The sequence below is a fragment of the Ceratina calcarata genome, unplaced genomic scaffold (assembly GCF_001652005.2).
Source record: "Ceratina calcarata isolate Rehan_Ccalc_2016 unplaced genomic scaffold, ASM165200v1 scaffold86.2, whole genome shotgun sequence".
Classification (NCBI taxonomy): Eukaryota; Metazoa; Arthropoda; class Insecta; order Hymenoptera; family Apidae; genus Ceratina; species Ceratina calcarata.
Window position 1 is genome coordinate 498,051 of NW_017179946.1, and position 19,213 is coordinate 517,263.

Below are 19,213 nucleotides of genomic sequence, written 5' to 3' on the forward strand. Positions count from 1 at the left end.
TCCCTGAAATTGAAAAAAACTTCATGTTTTAAATAGACATTACAAAAATGTTACTTTGTATAATTAAATTTGTTGAAATTTTTTGGAGATTTCAATAAATAGAATAGGAAGCTTCCTGAACTGTTGCAAGACTTTTTAACATTTGTTGAATACGTAAATTGCTAACAATGATTATAGCGTTTGCTCGCAGGTTGAACGTTCTATTCGGGAGGGGAAACCTGTTACCGAGTCACGAGGATCGGTGCATCTAATTAATAATTGATAGTACATAGAAACGAGAAGCAACCTTCGAATATAACAGTTTCGATTGGAGTAATGATGTAACCGCGAATGAAAATTCCTCCTGACGTTTTATAAACAAACTGACGATCTCCCTAATAATCTAATAGGAAATGCGCGTGAAAAAGAGAGAAAAAAAGAAGATTCTGATAGAACATCGCGTAGGCTACGATAATAACTGGACCTGACGAAACACGACGTATTACGTCAACCTCTGACGATTAGTAGTTTCGTATTTCGCAGATTCCTCGGCTCGGTTGTTTTTCGTCGGAACGAAATTTCGACGCCCGGAATATAAACCATAGAGCAAAGTTCCCGAGTTGTTTTTCGAACTTCTGCTTCAAGGCTGTTTAAAAATAGTTCCTAACAAGCTTATACGTACTATTAAATAAATCAAACTTGCAATCTCCTCCCGCGGCGAACATTAAAAAAAAAATTAAAAAACAGGAGAACGTCCGTACTGTCAGGAGTTATTAGCATTGGAAAAAGTTTGCCGATCCGCTGTAGCCCAGGACGAGCGGCGACGGGTGTCTCCTCGAGCACGTTCCCAGGATCGACGAGCACGGGAATCGATTGTCTGCCGTTGCAGAGGTTAAAACGGTCGCGATGACGTTGTTCGCGTCGCGATTCATAGTTGCATTAACGAGGTCGATATATCATCGCGAGGTTATCCCGACGATTCGTGACGTCGCCGCGACGAACAGAAGCCACCGACAGGGAACGTCAAAACAAACGTCGTCGATCGTTCCTCGGAACAGAGTTATTCCGGCTCTTCCGCAGCAGCTTGTTGTATCGCTGTCAATAATCCGGCTTAGAAATCGTCGACGAGCTTGCCTCCAGCCCACGCGTTTTCTAATTTTAACCAGCCGCGAGTATACTCGAACCGTCTGACGAGTCTCGTTGCCAAAAGAGATGGCTAGTATATGTTATCGTTGATAGGTCCAATTTAATTTGGAAACAAACAGTGGAAGCTGCAAGGAAGCGAGCTCTGGAGATTTTATGTACCCTGGGGTTCTTAAGTCTAGCCGGGATCTTCTCAAATGAAGTATGCAGCCATTTACCGGTGGGAGTCGACGGTGTAATGAGATTCACCGATTGAAGCGATGATATCATGGTTAAACCGACTAAACTTGTTTATTTAGCAACTGCGCAACTTATACTGTCTCAACTATCTATTCTACCTTCATCGCAATTTTTAAGATAGTTGTCCGAATTTCGGGTCACGCTACAATTTCTATTCATTGGCGTGTTTAAAGAAAAATAAGCCATTGAGTAGAAACGTGCACAGAAACTGGAACATTTACTTCGTTTTAATATTATTTCTATATTTATAGTATAATTTCTCTATCAGTTTTATTCTCCAATAATTTTAATAAAAGTTCTCACACTTCCCACGGAGTTCTAATTATCGATGATCCATGAAATTTGTCTAGAGCTTGTTTTTTAATCATAAAACTGTCACGTCCAAACTTCTCGATAATGATTACGAGATAAAATAACGAAGGCAAGGAGGAACGATCGAAAGGGGGTGAGAATGCCTGTCTTTAGCTATGATATAATCCAGCAGGTGCGGCCCACCTGACCTCCCTTCTGCCAAGGACGCCAAGGCTTGATTGATGGAGCAAATATTAGCTCGCGAAAACTACCCCCGACCACCTTGGCTCAACCTTTTCCCATCCGACCGTACTATTATATACTCGATGCGATTCCTCGATTCCGTTTTGCATTTTACTCGCTCTGCGCCTCAATAGTCAGATTAAATTGCTACGAAACGACTTCTGCAGTAAGGAATCTCAGCTTTGATCTCAAAAAAACGGTACCGTTGCTACAAAGAGAAGAATTTAATTGTTTCCTCGAAAATGACAAGGCATCTCTTTTAAAGCACTTGTGTTATACGTACTTCAAAGATTTCTGTAGATGGTTCATAAGAGAAATGAAATATGCAGGATAAATCAGAAAGATGTATCATTTAAAATTGTCTATTAGTTAATGATTTCATTAGAAGGTCTGATAGATAGGTTTACACGATGAAAGAATTTTCAGTATAAATAACGTTTCATAGATTTGTACTAAAATGTTCTATTTTGCATAAAAAGTTCGCAGCTTAATGATCACTATTCAGATTAACAGTGATCAAGTGTAATTAAATAAAATATATAGGTCCCTCGAATCCAGGTAAAGCGAGAATGAATTAAAGAAGAAGCTATTTTTTAAGAAGAAACATGTGGGACAGGCTCAGTATATCCGTCGGAGGAAGAAGAATTTCGAGAGCGAACTTGCAACCAGCCGGTACACGGCTATCTGTGCGATTGCAGGGGACTGATTGTGCCGACCTACTTCCCGAGACAATCGCACAATGCCGAGGGTGAATGAAAGGGGGTTGGTTCGGGGATGTGGAAGGACGGCCCGCTGGAGAAGCACCGGGGAACAACTGCTTTCGCTGTTCTACGTGACGTCAAGGTCGTCGTATCGGCGATCGGGACAGGCTTTCGCCTTCTTTTCTGGCTGCGTGACGGGTTCATTGAAAACGTCAGGAGAAAACTAATAAAATAATCGATTTAACCCCCACACCCTCGTGTCGTTATTTGAAGATCGTAACACGTATTTTATTGCGGAAAATATCGATTTGAAACCTACTTACAGATTCCGACTGTTTAAAAGCACGCATTAAGGGCTAAGAAGAAGTCTTTTTTTTACTTCTATGCTATGAATAAGAAATTTAATCGGGACGAAATGTGTATGAGAAAAAGATTTAGAATGTTTTATGGATAGAGGAAAGTGGACTTTTTATCAGGATGACTGGTTGTTGCGCCACGTTGTACTTTTCGTTGTACATTCCGAATCGACGATCGATTCGAAGCGAGGGAAAAACTGACCCCTGAAGAAGTGGCCTCTTGGAGCATCATTTAAAAGTAATATTACTTGATGAAAAAATGTCAATTAACCCTAATCGGGTTTTAATATCACAAAATAAAAAACTTCTACAAGTTACTTAGATTCAATGGATTTTCTTATTCTCCCAGAGCATCTGTTTATTAAAATCGCGTTTACGCACCAGCTTTCTCCTTGTCACATCTTTTTTTTTATTAGTGATTTTTTCTAGATACTCAGCTGACACGTATTGCGTTTGCTTCTCACCACATGATCTCCAATTCTCTGAATATTAGCACGTTTTATCTATCAAACAACTTCCGATAGCTCATGTTGAAAAACCTTAAATATGTATGAAATTATAAATGATAAACATATACTATGTAGAAATTTAAAACGGATTTGTTGGTGGAGTATAGCTCGATTGTTAAAGAAGATATTGGTAGGATTCCAGGTCTAAAACGACCACACTATTAACTCATCGGGAGAACGACAAACAACGCACACGGAACACATTAGTTTGCATATTGACCTATCACAATCTCGTGCTGACCATGCAAACATACTAGGTAGAGTTATCGAGGAGATACCACGTGGCTCATATTGGATTACCAGAAATCCTCTTATGATACGAAGTCTTCAAGGTTGCACAGTGACCTGTGCCATTACGACAAATCGGAAGGAGTAAGCCGTAGAATTTGTCATCCGGAATCGCGTTACAATAAACATATAACTATACTGTTTCTATCTCACCGTGAAGCCTACTAACTGATTAGCGTACTTTATTGAAGATAGAGAATCTCAAGAATAAAATGTCGATTTTGAATATTCCTGAAATATACTAAATAAGTTTAATGGGATACAGTTTTTAAAATGAACTTTAACCTCGGAAACAAATGTATCGAGGCTTCAAATGAGACAGTATTGTATTACGACTTCGTTCACCGGAGGTACAGGTTTCAGGTACAGTTGCCAATTTGCAACATGTTCACTGGGAATTGAAATACAGATACGATTCCGGGAAAATTTAAACGAGATCGTTACGGTGTTCTGAAAAATATTCTGTGAACGAAATTCTGAACTCGAGGACCAGCGCCCGTGCCGTTTTACCTTTAATCCCGAATTCTTCGAACGGCTACGGCGTTCAATTCCGGAACTCCGTCACGTTCCTAACACACAATCAGTTTACAAACTTCGCGAGTCGAACAAGGCGTCTTCGACAATGTCGGTACAAATCTTCACCCCCCCCGTTTGCAGCACCGGTGTTGAAAAATACCGAACGAAAGAAAAAAATCCGTTACGTGCCCCGCGATCGAAAGCTTCGGTAAACCTACTTGTCTCCGAACTGGGTCACCGTCACCACTCAAAATCTTTTCTACGTATACATATAATCCGTATAAGTATTGCGCTTCGAACGGGACTCCTTCCCCTCGAAGCTCGGTTACAAAGGATCGCGCCGGCTCCGGGACACAATGCATCGAAAATACGAATCTAACGCGCAACACGCTTGGAAAAATATTGGCGGATACTATTCTATGGTATTATGTCTGTCACAAGGTAGAACCTCGTGCACTTTTCTTATTATTATATTCTCGTTTGTATGCACAAATAGGGCGTGTCAATTTTGTACTTCAATGTTGAAAATTGAAAATTCTCTTGTATTATGAGTAGAATAGAACCACGTGTTATTGAGAGATCAACGAGTGTCTCCTTTATTTTAAATCGTGCACTTCTACGACTCGATAGAATATGTAATAGTTTATAAAGTTCCCTAAAAATCGTGCATTTCTACAAAACTGATTTTCGTAAACGGTACATAACAGAGCAAATCTGTTTCCGGATTTGCCTTTGGCAGATGAGAAACTGTAAGAATCCAGTTTTGTATTGTACAGCGTAGTTTCCCACCTCCTTTATTCTGATCTATAAAAATTGTCGAAATATCTCAGATATTTTAATTAATAAATTCCAATGTGGAAAATTAACTTTCAAGTATTTTAAAAATGATCAGACTGGAATTAAGTGCGTTTGTCTGAAGTGAGTTTATTGAAATTGATCAGAATTTGCTATCCGATGATAATTTTATGATTTCAGAAAAAAATACGTATTGTCAACAAGTACTTCTTTAGGCCGATCAAAAGCGGCTTGGTTGAGGTGGATCGTTTGCCAGCGAGAGTTCACGTAAGATTAACTCTCTACAATGTATCATTAGCACGAAGTAGGGCAGCCGGAGACCCGGCACTGCGATTTATGCGATTCCGCAACGTACCAAGCCATCTTTGTCCCTACAATGGAAACCACGTCGCACGTTCCGACGATATTTTTAAACAGTTTCCGTAAAATAGTAGTGTTTTAGAACTTAGCTACGTCCAACAAAAAAATATTACATCGTTCCATTATTACTGCTGATTACCAAACGAGTACATGCAAATTTTAAGTCACTATAATTTTTCAAAAAACATTCGGTCTCAAAGAAAAATTTGATTAAATCAAAGAAGACGCTACTTAGAAACGGTCGAGCGTGAAGACAGGGGAAAAAAAGAAGGGAACGAAAGGGTGTCCGATTTCGCAGCGAAGTGGAACGCGTTAATGAATTTCCTTATCAAATCGCGGCCTCGCGGTGCCACGGCCCGCCTATTATTATCTCCCTCATCGATCAATACGACGTGCGGCCGTATTGCAGGACGACTTACAAATAACGCGAAAACGTTTCTGCGCAGGACGTGTAGGATACCTGTTCTCTATCGATATCTGGATTTCCGATGGAAGAGTATACGCGAGACCGGGAACGAGCGTTGCCTCCTACTTCTACATCCCCGAATCGGTAGAAACTTTTCCGCGATGCGGCGACGGCGGCGTACGCAAATAAAACGTGTCTATCTGTCGGTGGAACCTGATTGCGAGCTTCGAGACGCGGGATCGATGCTTTCAAGGATGCGGATCGTTCTATGTCACAAAATAATTTCAGCATACAATTACTTAGTATACAGATCTTGTAATAAGTGTCCCAATCTTTCATCATACACAGATTTAATCGTCCAACGTGAATGTGTAACTTGTACCCCGCACTTTAAGGTCATAATAAAAAAACTATTACTTATTACTTACTATTACCATAAAAATCGAAATGGAAGAGAATTTAATTACCTTCGTACTATGAAAGTTGTTATAAAAACCAATAATATGTACTAAGAATATTAATTTGCATAATTAAAATAAACTTCGCTCATAACTTAATTACTTTCCTTCTACTGAGATTTTTGTTAAAAAAAAAAGATAACATACACTGAGAGTATTAATTTGTATAATTGAAACAAATTTAGTGCACATTGCGTTTACGTATATTTTGATATTAAAGACAGGACAACTACTGTTAATAAAGTGTTAGAGGTACAACAGATGAAGTAAAAATGCCCAAGGATGGATTCATCGAAATGAATGAAAATAGCGATGGCGAACGCCTCGGGACGTACCACCGCGTGTATGCTAGAAATTATCCCCTTGAAACCGTGGTCCATTGTTGCTGTCCGAATAATTTGATTAATTAACACAACTCTGTATACACCGGACGGTTTTCGACGAAACGTTTAACCCTTTCGTTTCGGTAGTCCAGTCCGGCAAAGTGCCGTTACCGAACAGAATTCCGTGGAATGATCGTGCGGATGCCGGATATATCCAGCGCTCGAAGCGAAAGGGTTAACAAATGTTTTTCTACAGCGTCATAAAAGTTCAAACGAAATTAAATAAAATGACGCACTGCGAAGTGTATAAATTCGTTTTTATTGAAAAGGAAAATCTAATAAAGCTTAAATTGAATTTATCGTTTTCAACAACCGAGCATCGTATTTTATATCGTTTTTATGGCATTCGGGAAGTGAAAACGTTTGTACGGAATTAGATCGTTGCGTTCCGCAACATGATGGCTCGATGTTCGTGCAACGTATATAATAAAATCCTTTAAAAAAGCGGTGTCGTGATTAAAAACGATCGAACAGCGATAAAAATCTGGAAATAAACCGCGTTTCATGGTAACACGAGTTTTCATGCGGGGAAATCGGCGGAATTCGCGCTGGGGCGAGCCACTGAAAGACGTCATCGCTGCAGAAATCATTTGTCAAATTACGCCAATCAACGATTATTAATGTGTTATTCGAACGCGTCGGAACGCGATCGATGCGATCGTTTCCCTCAAATATTTTTTCCTCTCGTAACACTTCATCGTCCAACGTCTCCACTTTCGTTCATTTGTCATTTCGAGCTCGCCTTTTATCACGTTTACTGCCTATTAGGGCATCGTGTATTTTCGAAATTAAAATCTTGTAAAATAAACCGTGTCATAAATCACAGGACAGTTTAAAATAATTATTATCTATAAAAAAAAAATAGTAGGTATTACAAATTAAAAATTGCAATATACACTTTCATAATAAAGAGACTGATCCTCCATAAAAACATAAGTCAAATAGTGAAACTTTTCATTCATAATAAATGTATAGGAAAATTCTAATTTCCGTTTCGCGTTTAAATTTCCAATAAAAGTCCGAACGAACTATCCGGAGAAGCCAATATTTAAAAAGTGAAGTGTTCGAAGTGAAAGCATCTCGATTTTTCTCGATTTTCAGCCTCGTTGAGCGTAATAGAAAACGCAAGAGGTGGAAAGTAGGGAAAATAGTGTTCAGTTGTGTACGGACACGGGAACGGGGTGGGATCGTAAAAAGATCCCCTGGAAATCGAGACCTCACCGCAATCCCGGCGAGCAAACAACGACAAAGACTCGGTGGTCGCGGTGAGAACCGTTGCGCGTTTTCTTGCGGTTTTCATCTCGCTTCACGCGGTCGGTACGCGGTAATGGAATTTTAGCGACGGTCCACGGAAGCCGGCGAACGCTTGTTCAAAGAGGTCGTTCGTCAAACTTACGCCATTAATAACATTTCCGGAGTAATGAAATTAATCAATTCTCTAATATTATTTAAGAGTGACAATAAAAAGTAAGCAGAAGTAAGAACTGTAGGAATTGTAAACAATTGCAAGTCGCAATCAACAAGTGTCAAAACTATGTATTAGAATATTAGAAAGCATACATTAGAAATCCCCAGTGAAGAAGATACGTCGAACAATTTAATAAACCATACTTTTTGTAGACATAATTTCCTCTACAACTTCATTGCTTCAAAATTGGACCTACGTACTAAATATTTTTATCAAATTTCTTAAATTATTTTTAACAGAGATTATAGAAGAGATCATAGAATCTTAATTGTCAACTGTTAAGTGATAGCGATAATCGCAGAGTCAAATGAGAAGCAGAAAAATTGTGGACGACGTACTTAAGTGAACATTATGTAAAGAAGTGAAACGAGTGGAACGTCCGAGGCGCAGTTATAATTCGACGTTAATGCAAAGTGGTGGTACACCGGTCGAGGGTGAAGGTTATTATCCCTAGCTGTTGGCTGGCAGGATTCCAATAAGCCGGTGGTAGAGCGTTCGAAAGAAAATAGAAAGAGCTTTCTCTCCCACGCACTTAACCCGCTGCCGGATCGAAAAGCGATAAGGTTGCGGTTTCACTGAACGCGCGTATTTTCACGAATTATCGATCAAACTTCCTCAGTTAACGGAGTTCGGTACATCTTTCAATAGCGGATGTTACTTCTACCTGCAGATTTAAGGTAGTTGCTGCCCTACTATATTAGTCAAGATAGAGCTTCAAAATCTTCTGTATTCTTCTGTATTAAAAATCCATGTAATAAAATAAATGAATTTTCGTTATTATATTATTCTAAAAACATACATATTTGTTCTTAATGACAGAAAATGCGAGGTTCGTATTATGAAAAATTGTTGTTTAATCACCATTCGAAATAACCATCGACAGATATTCAACACTCGAAACGTGTATCATTCAGAGAGAATGAAGCCCGTGGAAAACAGATGGGAAATAACAATCTCCCGTAATGGCATTTAAATTGAATATTCCCAACTAAGAAAGGAGTATAGATTTCTCATTATCGTATTCTCAGCAGTAGGAACTGGAGATCCCAGTTTTAAGTGCAATTTCCGTCATTTCCTATAATTTAATCCCAATAACAAATTTAATAATCCCCTGTACATGTACCTTATAAAGATAAAAGTGGAAAGTTTATCAGTTTTATGAAACAAATCTGTGAATCGTTGCATAAATCATTCGGAACTAATGGAAAGCGATATTGAGAATTACACATATAGTAGATCGAAGAGATTCGATAGAAACTATTCCAGGTGTATCAGATACGCTAGTTTGGATCCATTAGACTCGAAATAGGTCGCAGCGAACTCATCGGACTTCGCGTAGACGATATCAAGCAGGAGAAATGTGATATGGGCGACCTTGGAACTAGTAGATTTGACCTATAAACGAGAGTGCACCTACGAGACCTTCGAAATAGGGTCTCGAGAACACGTAAGGTGAAACGTTTTGACACCCTAAAACACTTGAAATGAAAGCTACACCTCGGGGCAGGGGTTCTCAAAGTTTTTTAATTCTGCACACACCTAAATAAGAATAATAAAAAGTAAAAACATGTCTCGATTAAAAATCAACACATCTCAAATAGCGTTCATGATTAAAGAATGAAACATGTTAAATATTTATATTATTTAATTGTATTCGTAAGTGAAACAAAAATTAAACAAATAAAGAAATTATTATAATTAAATCGATACTGCAAATGTCTCATTTTTCGTAACAATCCACAGTCTATAAATTGTGAAATTATGTTCGTTTACGGAGAATAAAAACGGAGATACGTGTGACCATAAGGGCAACACGCGAGTAACGAAATTGCAGTGGGGGGATACAGCACATTAAATTACATCTCCGACTTTTATTATTAGCTTTCATATTCCGCGAGAGGTTCTGAAGGCAACTGCTGTCTGCTCCGTTGGAAAATTACAGTGGCAGTGTTCGCGCTTTGCGTTCAATGATAAATCCCAATAGCGCAAATGTTTGGAACTTTATCACGCATGTTTATAAGTCTGGGAAAATGCATATTGCCTGGAAACGTGCAGCGCGTAATAAAATCTAATCGCTAACAGCTTGATACGCCTGATAAAGCGGCAGATGCCAAGTGAATTAATACAGAAACTTCTCCGGGCGGTAACAAACACGGGAATTATAAATAAAACGAAACTTCAGGCCATCCGTTAAAGCTGCTTCAATTGCCGAAGTAAAAAAAGAAAGGAAAAATAAAATTGCGTTTCCCGTGCTTAACCCAAGCATAATTATCACCGAACGCGTAATTGCTCGGCTTATCGTCGCATGTGATTGTTTTTATCTGCCACGTAATCGCGTGTATAATAACGAGTTAACGTTAGCTTTATCAACGGACGCTTCGACGTCTCTAACAATAAGTCGCGGATTTATCGCATATCGTGGGAGAAGCAACCGTTCCGTGGAAATAGTCGACAAAATATAATAACAAATAAATTGCTTCATCAAGTCGTGTTACGTTTACAAAAAGGTACATGACGTTTCAATTAGTAGAGACCACCTTTATTGCTTATGAAGAAGGTTGACAGTGTATAATTTATATAATGTAATATATTAGGTGTGTACTTCAAGCCTTCATTTTACAGGGAAAATTGGTAGTAAATAATTTCTTGCCTGATTCACCTATACATATATTAAATTCCACACGTGAGACCACTTTCCATTATAAATTTTGACATATACATCATACATATATCACCATTATATTCCACATGTTCAACCTAGTAGAAATTGGGATATCTACCTTAAGGTAGATAATAATTTTTTGTCAATAAATGCACATTAATAGAAATTCAACAATACGTTTCGACACGAGTAATCATTCTTCGACGCATAAAGGAATCAGACTTCCTTTGATAGTACACGAAAAATTCTGACCGAATACGTTCGGAACAATCGTAGATCCGAGTAATTCATCCGGTATTATTTATTCCTTGTTCGTGATTAATCGCAGGGAGACCTACATTGTCCCCAGCAATTTCGTCGTTATTTACTCTGGACGATTATTCAAACGGCGCGTATTTCTATCGAACAAACGCGCGGCCGTTAAAAAGCAGCGCGCGTTACGCGAGAATACTTCTTCGGCGGACCGCGAATAATTACGGAACGAGAACGCGCAGCTCGATTCGTGTTGTTTCGAACGAATTCCTATCCGGCCCTCTAAATCCCCCCCACCTCCCTACCCGTCCCCCTTCTACGCTAGAACGAACAAAAACGTTACTTCGTTGTTCGTTACCCCAGGACGAAAATTCGTCCCAGAGCGGCACTCGCTTTTCCTTCGGTTTAAAACCACTCTTTTGTTCGCGAACGTCACACGCATTGTCAGGTTCGTAACAGAACGATGAAAACCCGCGGAAAGTATCGGTGACCCGAATTTCTTTCCCATGTTGTTCCCATCGAATCCTTGTTTTTGAAGAAATCGAGACAATCGGACTCGAAAGAGAGCAGAACAATCAGTTCTCATAAACGGAACAAATGATTTCTATTAACAATAGCGTATGTAAATGTGCAAAACCTAAAATTGGCTCATATTCATGTCCTCTGATCTCTGTTGTTAATGCATCGACCATTTACAGTTTGCTACGTCTCTCGATTCTCTATCCACCGAGTTTCGAAATATAAACAACAAACAGGAACTGTTCAACAAAAGCCCATTGCTCGTGTAGAACCACTACGTTAATAATAACATTAATAATAACGAAAATCATATATTATAGATTGAACACGCATAAATACATAAGCCACAGATTTTATGCATTCATAGAAAAATTGTATTCGCAGAAAAGATAAAAAATACATTTTTTTAATAAATCGCGCCTCCACCCGAACAGACTAAACATTTTTACGCTTATTTTCCTTTCTTTTACCATTTTCAAAACTTTTCCGCATATTTACAAACTACTTTACCAGAAGCACTTTTTTTACACTAATCTATGCATCTTATAATACATAAAAATATGTCGGCGGGGGACGAGGGGATTTTTGTTGCACAGTGATCCCCACATCTACTCTAGGTATCACAAGAACATTATTTTGCATAAAAATCAGAAGTCTGATAATAAGGATATGGTAGGAAAAAAATCAAAACACGATTCTGTTAGAAATTCTCGGTGGAGGAGATCGATGAGAGGATTGGAAAGAGACTTTGTTTCCTGGACGTGTTGGGAGAAGGATTCCGACGAAAGCATCCATCGAAATTCTTCGCTGAAAATTCAATCATTTCCCCCGATCGGATTTCGAGGGATACGGAGAATCCGACAAGCCAAGTAAATCGATTTCGGCCACGTGAAAAGGAACAGAACCGCGATGATTCCGTGCCTATCAAGAATCGCTAACTATTTCATCCCCGTGACCGTGTAATCCGATTTTTCCCCATTTTTATGGATTTTAGGAAAATGTTCGGCTGCTTCGCGAAACGAACATCGGAGAGAAGCGACGCGAGGAATGTGGCGTTCGCGAATTATCAATATTTTTTTATTCAATATTATTTCAACCTCTCAATGGAAATGACGGCAACAACGGCTAATTCTCCGACACAATATTCTCGCGAAATATTAAATCTCGAAGCGAATTCAGATTAAAATAATTCCAAGGTAAACTAGGTCGGAAAATTTCAGAAAAAAAAAAAAACGGAGACAAAATAATTACATTAACCCAGCGCGGTGTTGTTTGCCCCGATGAAAATTTTATCGATTGTTCTTTCGTGGAAACTAAATAAAATTACGAACAATGAAAATCGTGTACCAATAATTGTAACTGGAAATCCTATCATACGACAAAATGAATAGAAACGCAGTATCCTACATTTGTGATGATTGTTTCGATTTAATCCCTTACACAAACTGATAAATGGAAATTAACAAATAATCCCTTTCGCAGAAAACGAGAATTACAAATATGTTAAGTCTGTGCAGATGAAACATCATTAGTTTTTTAAATTTATGCTTTCAAACGTTAATCCTATCACAAAGTAAAGTGAATGAAGAAACCTAATCCTACATTTGATGATTATTTCCATTTAATCCTTTATAGAAAGTGATAAAAGCAAATTAAAAAATTATTCACTTCACAGAAGACGAGAATTACACACGTGTTAGGTCTGTGCATATGAAACACGCTTAGTTTTTACGTTTGCATTTTTGGTTTAATCCTTTATAGAAGCTGATAAAAAGAAATACAAAAATTATTCAGTTCACAGAAGATGAGAATTACAAACGTGTTAAGTCTGTGCATATGAAACATCATTTAATTTTTAAGTCTGCATTTTCGATTTAATCCTCTATAGAAGTTCATAAAAGGAAATTACAGAAATGATTCGTTTCACAGAAGAAGAGAGTTGAAAACATATTCGTGCATATGAAATATCGCTCAGTTTTTGGGTTTCAATTTTCAAAACTCATCTCATATTGAATGAAAATGAAAATGAAATAGTCTGCAATTATATTAAAATATACTGGAAAATGATTTAACCATATAATTCAAATGTCTGACTTTATACGTTGAGTTTATACGTGAAATACTGTTATGAAAGCAATGAAAATAACTTAGGAATGAAACTATAAACGCAGCAGCTATAATCTTTAATACGCCTAAAGGAATGATGTTATTACCATATTTAACTGACCTAACTAACAAACAGACTGTGAATTTCATGCACTGCAACAATGTAGAAAATATCCAAAGCACAATGCATATTGCAATATTTAAAAAAATAATTATTTAAGACACTTTTTAAACTGACACCATAAATATTTAATTTTGCACAAAAATCCGCAGTCTACTAATAAATTATTGTATAAACAGAAGTTATATCTGCTATCTTTAAAAAGAAAATTGCATATACACTAACGTAAATAATAGAAACGTACAAGTAGAAGAAGGAATAATGAAAACGATAAGAAAAAGCAATCAATCTTTCTAACAAAATTTTGTTCCATCCTGCCAATATTTTTTCGTCACACCCAAGTGCGCAATCCGAATATGAGAACGGTTCCATTGGCCCGGTGCTGAGATAAAAATGGGCCAGACACGTGTCACCGTCAGAGGAACGTATCGTGCTCGTTATAAAAGCTACACCAACGGACGAAACAAAGCCGCCCGGATGTTGAATGGAACAAAAAAAGTAACCCGGAATATATTAGGGTACATTCTGTTCCGTAGACGCGACAGAGCAAGCTATTCGCTTTCCGTTGCTCAACGGTGGAAATTTCATTATTTAAACGCCGACGGAAATTGGCGTCCAGGTAGAGCTGAAGGACCCGGGCAAGTCCAGACAATTTCTACTCGTCTCGAGGCTAATTAACATTATTAATTTAAACCGACTAAGGTTCACTGTCATTTCCAGCTAAATGCTGTTTCGTTTCCCACGAATAACCTTAATAATTATTCGACGAATACACCATTAACGATTTCATAAACCAATAAGTTTGCAACCGGATGAAATCTGTGTAAAGCTCGTTGTACATTAATTAGGGCACTAACGCTGATTCTCGTTAGCACGAATTCTCGCAGCCGTGAGTCAACAATTACGCGCTAAGCTGCTTTGGTATTAAACGTTCGCGTAACCGCGCCATAATACCCTGACTCGTTATAAATATTAAAGACCAGATCAGGCGGTTGATCATTCGTCACGGATCATTCCTTCCTTTCTTAATTAACCCGAACGTCGTTTTAATCGAGGTTAACGTCACAGAGACTGTTTCAGCAGCTATCAAAATATACGGGAACACCGAACACGCATAAATAAATAAGCACGCCTGCTTCCGTTCACATAAATACGTGACGTCAAAATCGGGCGGGAATTAAATTTCTATCGGATTTTAAAACGGAGCGTCCCCATGCGACGCGAAGTATAAATACCAGCCGCGTTGCAACCGCTTTTTTCCTTGTTTCAGGAAAAATTCGATTAGTCCTAGAACAAAGGGAATTAACGTTGTAATTACATTCCGTCCAATCACGATCGAATTCCTGACATATCGACATGTTCTTGCGTCCCTGTGACTAACAGCAGTGATAAATTCTATCAATCAGAGATTTTACGTTTCCTCGTTGTTATTAGCCGTGAATCACGCGATATGGAATCTTTGAAAAGTTGATCGAGATTAAATTTCAGATAAACATTTTCTCGAGACGGGTTAATCGGATGGAGGACGTAAACAGGGTGGGCATACGACGGATAAAAAAAGAAAGGGAGGAATTAAAAATAGTGGCACGGCCCGTAACATCCGTGTGCCTTTTAAATACCCGACCTTCGAAACTACCTGTTCGATTATCGATTTTTCGGTTTGTCAACAGTTATTATTGAATCATGGTTGCAACTAATTAAACCTGTATTTATTAACATGTTAACAAGTAAACGATGTTAATTAAATGGGTAGCAGGACGTTGACGAAATTCGATATGAATCCATTCGGTAATGTATTCCTTTCGACATATTTCGTTTGTACGCCGTTCTACGTAATTAGAGAATCGGCGACGAAATATTTAACGCTATTTCTACCGGCGTCAAAAAGTGAAATTATGATTATTAGTTCAATACTTCTTCCTCAGTTAAATTGACTTAGTTGACTTCTCCTATACTGGTTGTTAAATTAATTAATTAAATCGAGGAAAAATGATTAAACTAATGGTAATAATTTTAGGCGAAAATATCGAAAGACACTGGCTGATAGAAATAGTGTTAATAATTAATATACAGTAAGCACTACTCTGTACATAATTCCATGATCACAAATCCTTCGTGAACAGTGTACAAACTGGAGTTGATACCAAAAAGAAACACATGCTTGCTGACACAAGCGTTTACCAAGCCTGACTTTCGTCCACCCTTTAATCAATTCTATAAATTCTTCTTTTTCTAACAATTTGATCAATTTACATTTTCTACATTGAACCCACTCCCTCTGATCACCGATCGTTCGTTCAAACGAGTCCGGATTGAGAATTCGATTGAAAAATGAACCACGCATGATCTGCATGTGCGGTGCCAAGTGTGTTACTTAAAAGTTGATCCCAACGAGTTCGCGCGCACTCTTACCAAGTCGCACGAGCGTAGCGCGCGTCTTCTTTCGTTCGACGACACACGACAGACGCAGCACAGTTTAACGAAATAATGATTGAGAAATGGTTAACACACGCGAAGAATCCGGCGGGTAAAGTCCTCGCGGAAGGATCGTCGCGAGGTAACTGACGTATCGCCGGTGTGTGTTCAAAGTTGGACGGAATCGCGCACCCTCCGGTACTCCCTGTCTCCGCCGCCCAGTCAACCATTTCCGCCCCCCGGACGCCGCCACCCCTAGGCTACCCTCTCACGACCCCAGAGCGCACACCGTTTCCACCCCTCCTAGAGACTCCACCCCCGGCTGGTCAACGTGTACCTCCTGTCTCTGTCCCCTTCAGCGTCTACTTTCTTCCCGACCCCCTGTGCTCTGTCATTTTTTCTCTCCCTGCCGGTCGTTCTCTCTCCCCTACCCCTTCACTCATACCGTCGCTGACATAGATGGACAGTCATAGGACGCACGACGAACGGAATGGACTCATCCTCGCCATTGTCCTTTCTTCCACCCTCCCGAGCATTAATCTTTATTGTTCAACAAGTTTGCAATCTATTTCGAGTTCGCCAGAAAAATATTCTCGGCAACCAATCTTTTTCTACAAATAAATATCCTTGATACAATGATCGACTTTCTTAAAAAAATACAGTCACGTAGCTCAAGTAATTAGTTTTACATTAGTTGAATTTTAGATAAAATTGAATCAACATTTTCGAAAATAAAATTGATCTGCTTTCAAAGACTTGAATCATTTGATAATTATGGCAAGGAGAAACATTAAATAATGAAGAACTGTTAAAAAATAATAAACACCATAAAATTTTAATTTCTTCTGTTCCACCTGATAACTCCACTGATATTAAATGCGTTCTTATTATCATACTGAGTCTACTTATATTTTCTTTGAATAATAATAAATATGTAAAAATAGTTAATCACATTTGAACCAATGTCTGTGAGAAATTTGATAAAAAAAATGCACTGTCACGTTTTCTATTTTTTGTGGGAAATGGATAAGCGATAGTTTTTACTTTGTGTATTGGAACGGTTCTATCGGTGGCGGGGCTCGATGATCCCTGAGAAGCGATAGATTCCGGCGCTAGAACGAGCAGCGCGCTTTTGTTCTATTCACGGACCGCGAAGCTGGGACACGCAGGAGGTAATTTTCGTTGGTGGAAACGAGGTTGCGGTTTTGTGCGTTGCCACTTTTATTTTAAGCTTGACGAACGGTTTTCGTTGCGAAACGCGTGACCCAGAATTCCCAGGGAATTATGCATTCTCAAGCGTTGCGCATTCCGAGCGCGAACAATGATATCAAACGGAACGTCGTTGTTGTCGTCTGCCCACGATATTAATTCATTGCATGTATTCGAAACCCATCGCATTAAAGAAAAAAACTGACGATTACCACGGAACAATTTTAGTCTTGCTAGCCAATGTTTCAGATATCGTACAATTTTACTTTGTAAAATCAGTTTATAAACAAAATTTTCTGTGTGCAGTAGCGCTTATATGTAGCCTTTTCCCATTTACTATCGTTTTGCTCTTGAATTAAATATGTGCATTTTAAGTTTTCTTAATCTCAAACCTTCAAATACTAAATGTAAACAGAGTCGTATCAGTATTTCGATTTTCCTGACTTTTGTGAACAGAGAATGTTAGTTTAAGACTTATTATTCACTTGGTATTTTGACATAGTAATACCGAAATTCCTGTGTAGTTTTTTGTTGATTTAAGTTTATTTAATGAGGATAGAAATATGGGAAACTCGCAGAGTTTACTATCTATCAAAAATAAGGATCACATGTCCGAAAGCAATAATCACGTTTGCTGAAACATCAAGTATTGTTAATAGGTCAGAAACTGCTTATAAATTGCAAGCAAGCATGCTCCAAATTAAAGGCTGACCTTTGCTGTGATCGATCAGAAAGTGGAAAACTAAAAGAAACAACTCAGGAAAGAGATCATCACGTCCGTCGCTCGTATGAGAAAAATTCATTTCCTACAACTGCTATTGCAGCTGAAATAAGTGCAACTAATGATATACAAATTAGCGTCAAAGCAGTCAGAAGATGTTTGGAATATTTTTAATTCAGAGTTTGAAGACCACGTAAGAGACCAATGAGTATTATAAATCGAAAAATGAAACTTGCAATTAGCATTGCATAAACATTGGATAAACCGAAATTGGCGAAGTTTATTATTTTCGGACGAATCAAAATTCAATCGTGTTTCTCCTGACAGAATAAGATACGTGAAATGTTTTTAAATGAAGATTTGAAGCCATTTATGTCTTCCATACAAAATATATAATTTCTTTCTTTCATTTCTTAATCTTCTGCCCACATAAAAATTATATTCCAATACTCTATACATATAGCAAAATCAACGAGTAAATGATACTTTTCAACAAACCACAATTTCAATAATCTATCAATAAAAATCAATAAATACATAAAATAAATGAAATAAATAATAATAAGTGAAACTTGATGATTCATCCCGCAAGTATGTAGACGGCTACGATAAATTTTTAGCAGCGTTCTACGTTTCTCCTCCTCATAAAAAGTGAAACACTCTGACATCAGAGAAAGTTATATTTGCTAAACGTAAATTAAATCGTGGCAAGGATAAATTAACTTTGGTTCTTCGACATTTTTCGGGTACTATTAAATCGACTTCCGAGCGAGTCGAAGTCTCCTGACCTGGTTCCTTTCATTGCTAACTTCGTGAGAGTTCTACCGCAAATTTGGACAACATCGTTGAAAGATGAAACGCGAGATCGACTAGCGTAGATCCATTAATTAAAACGTTCTCCCATTCCTGGCGAATTTCGAATACCGTTCAAAGATTTACTAGATCGAAAGTAGAAGAATGTCAATAGTACTTTTATAGAAGATATCTTGCGAATTTGTATGCAAAATGTAACGTCTAACATGTAAACTTCAAGACTTAAATCTGGATTGAGATTAATTTTACTCTAACAAAA

General features: G+C 38.1%; 1 protein-coding gene across 5 annotated transcripts in view; it reads right to left on the reverse strand.

Annotated features, from left to right (window-relative positions):
- The window catches only part of mtd (TLD domain-containing protein mustard), a 150,384-nt gene that overhangs the window by 124,341 nt on the left and 6,830 nt on the right, over positions 1 to 19,213 (reverse strand). For 2 of the 5 annotated variants that reach the window (XM_018035030.2, XM_018035027.2), the window contains exon 1: positions 16,209 to 16,292. The exons of 2 other annotated variants lie outside the window; for them this stretch is intronic. The gene's annotated coding sequence lies outside the window, so the exon portion shown is untranslated. Of the gene's footprint in view, positions 1 to 16,208; positions 16,293 to 19,213 lie in introns of those variants that run through there. One more of the 5 variants, XM_018035029.2, reaches the window with a different exon arrangement.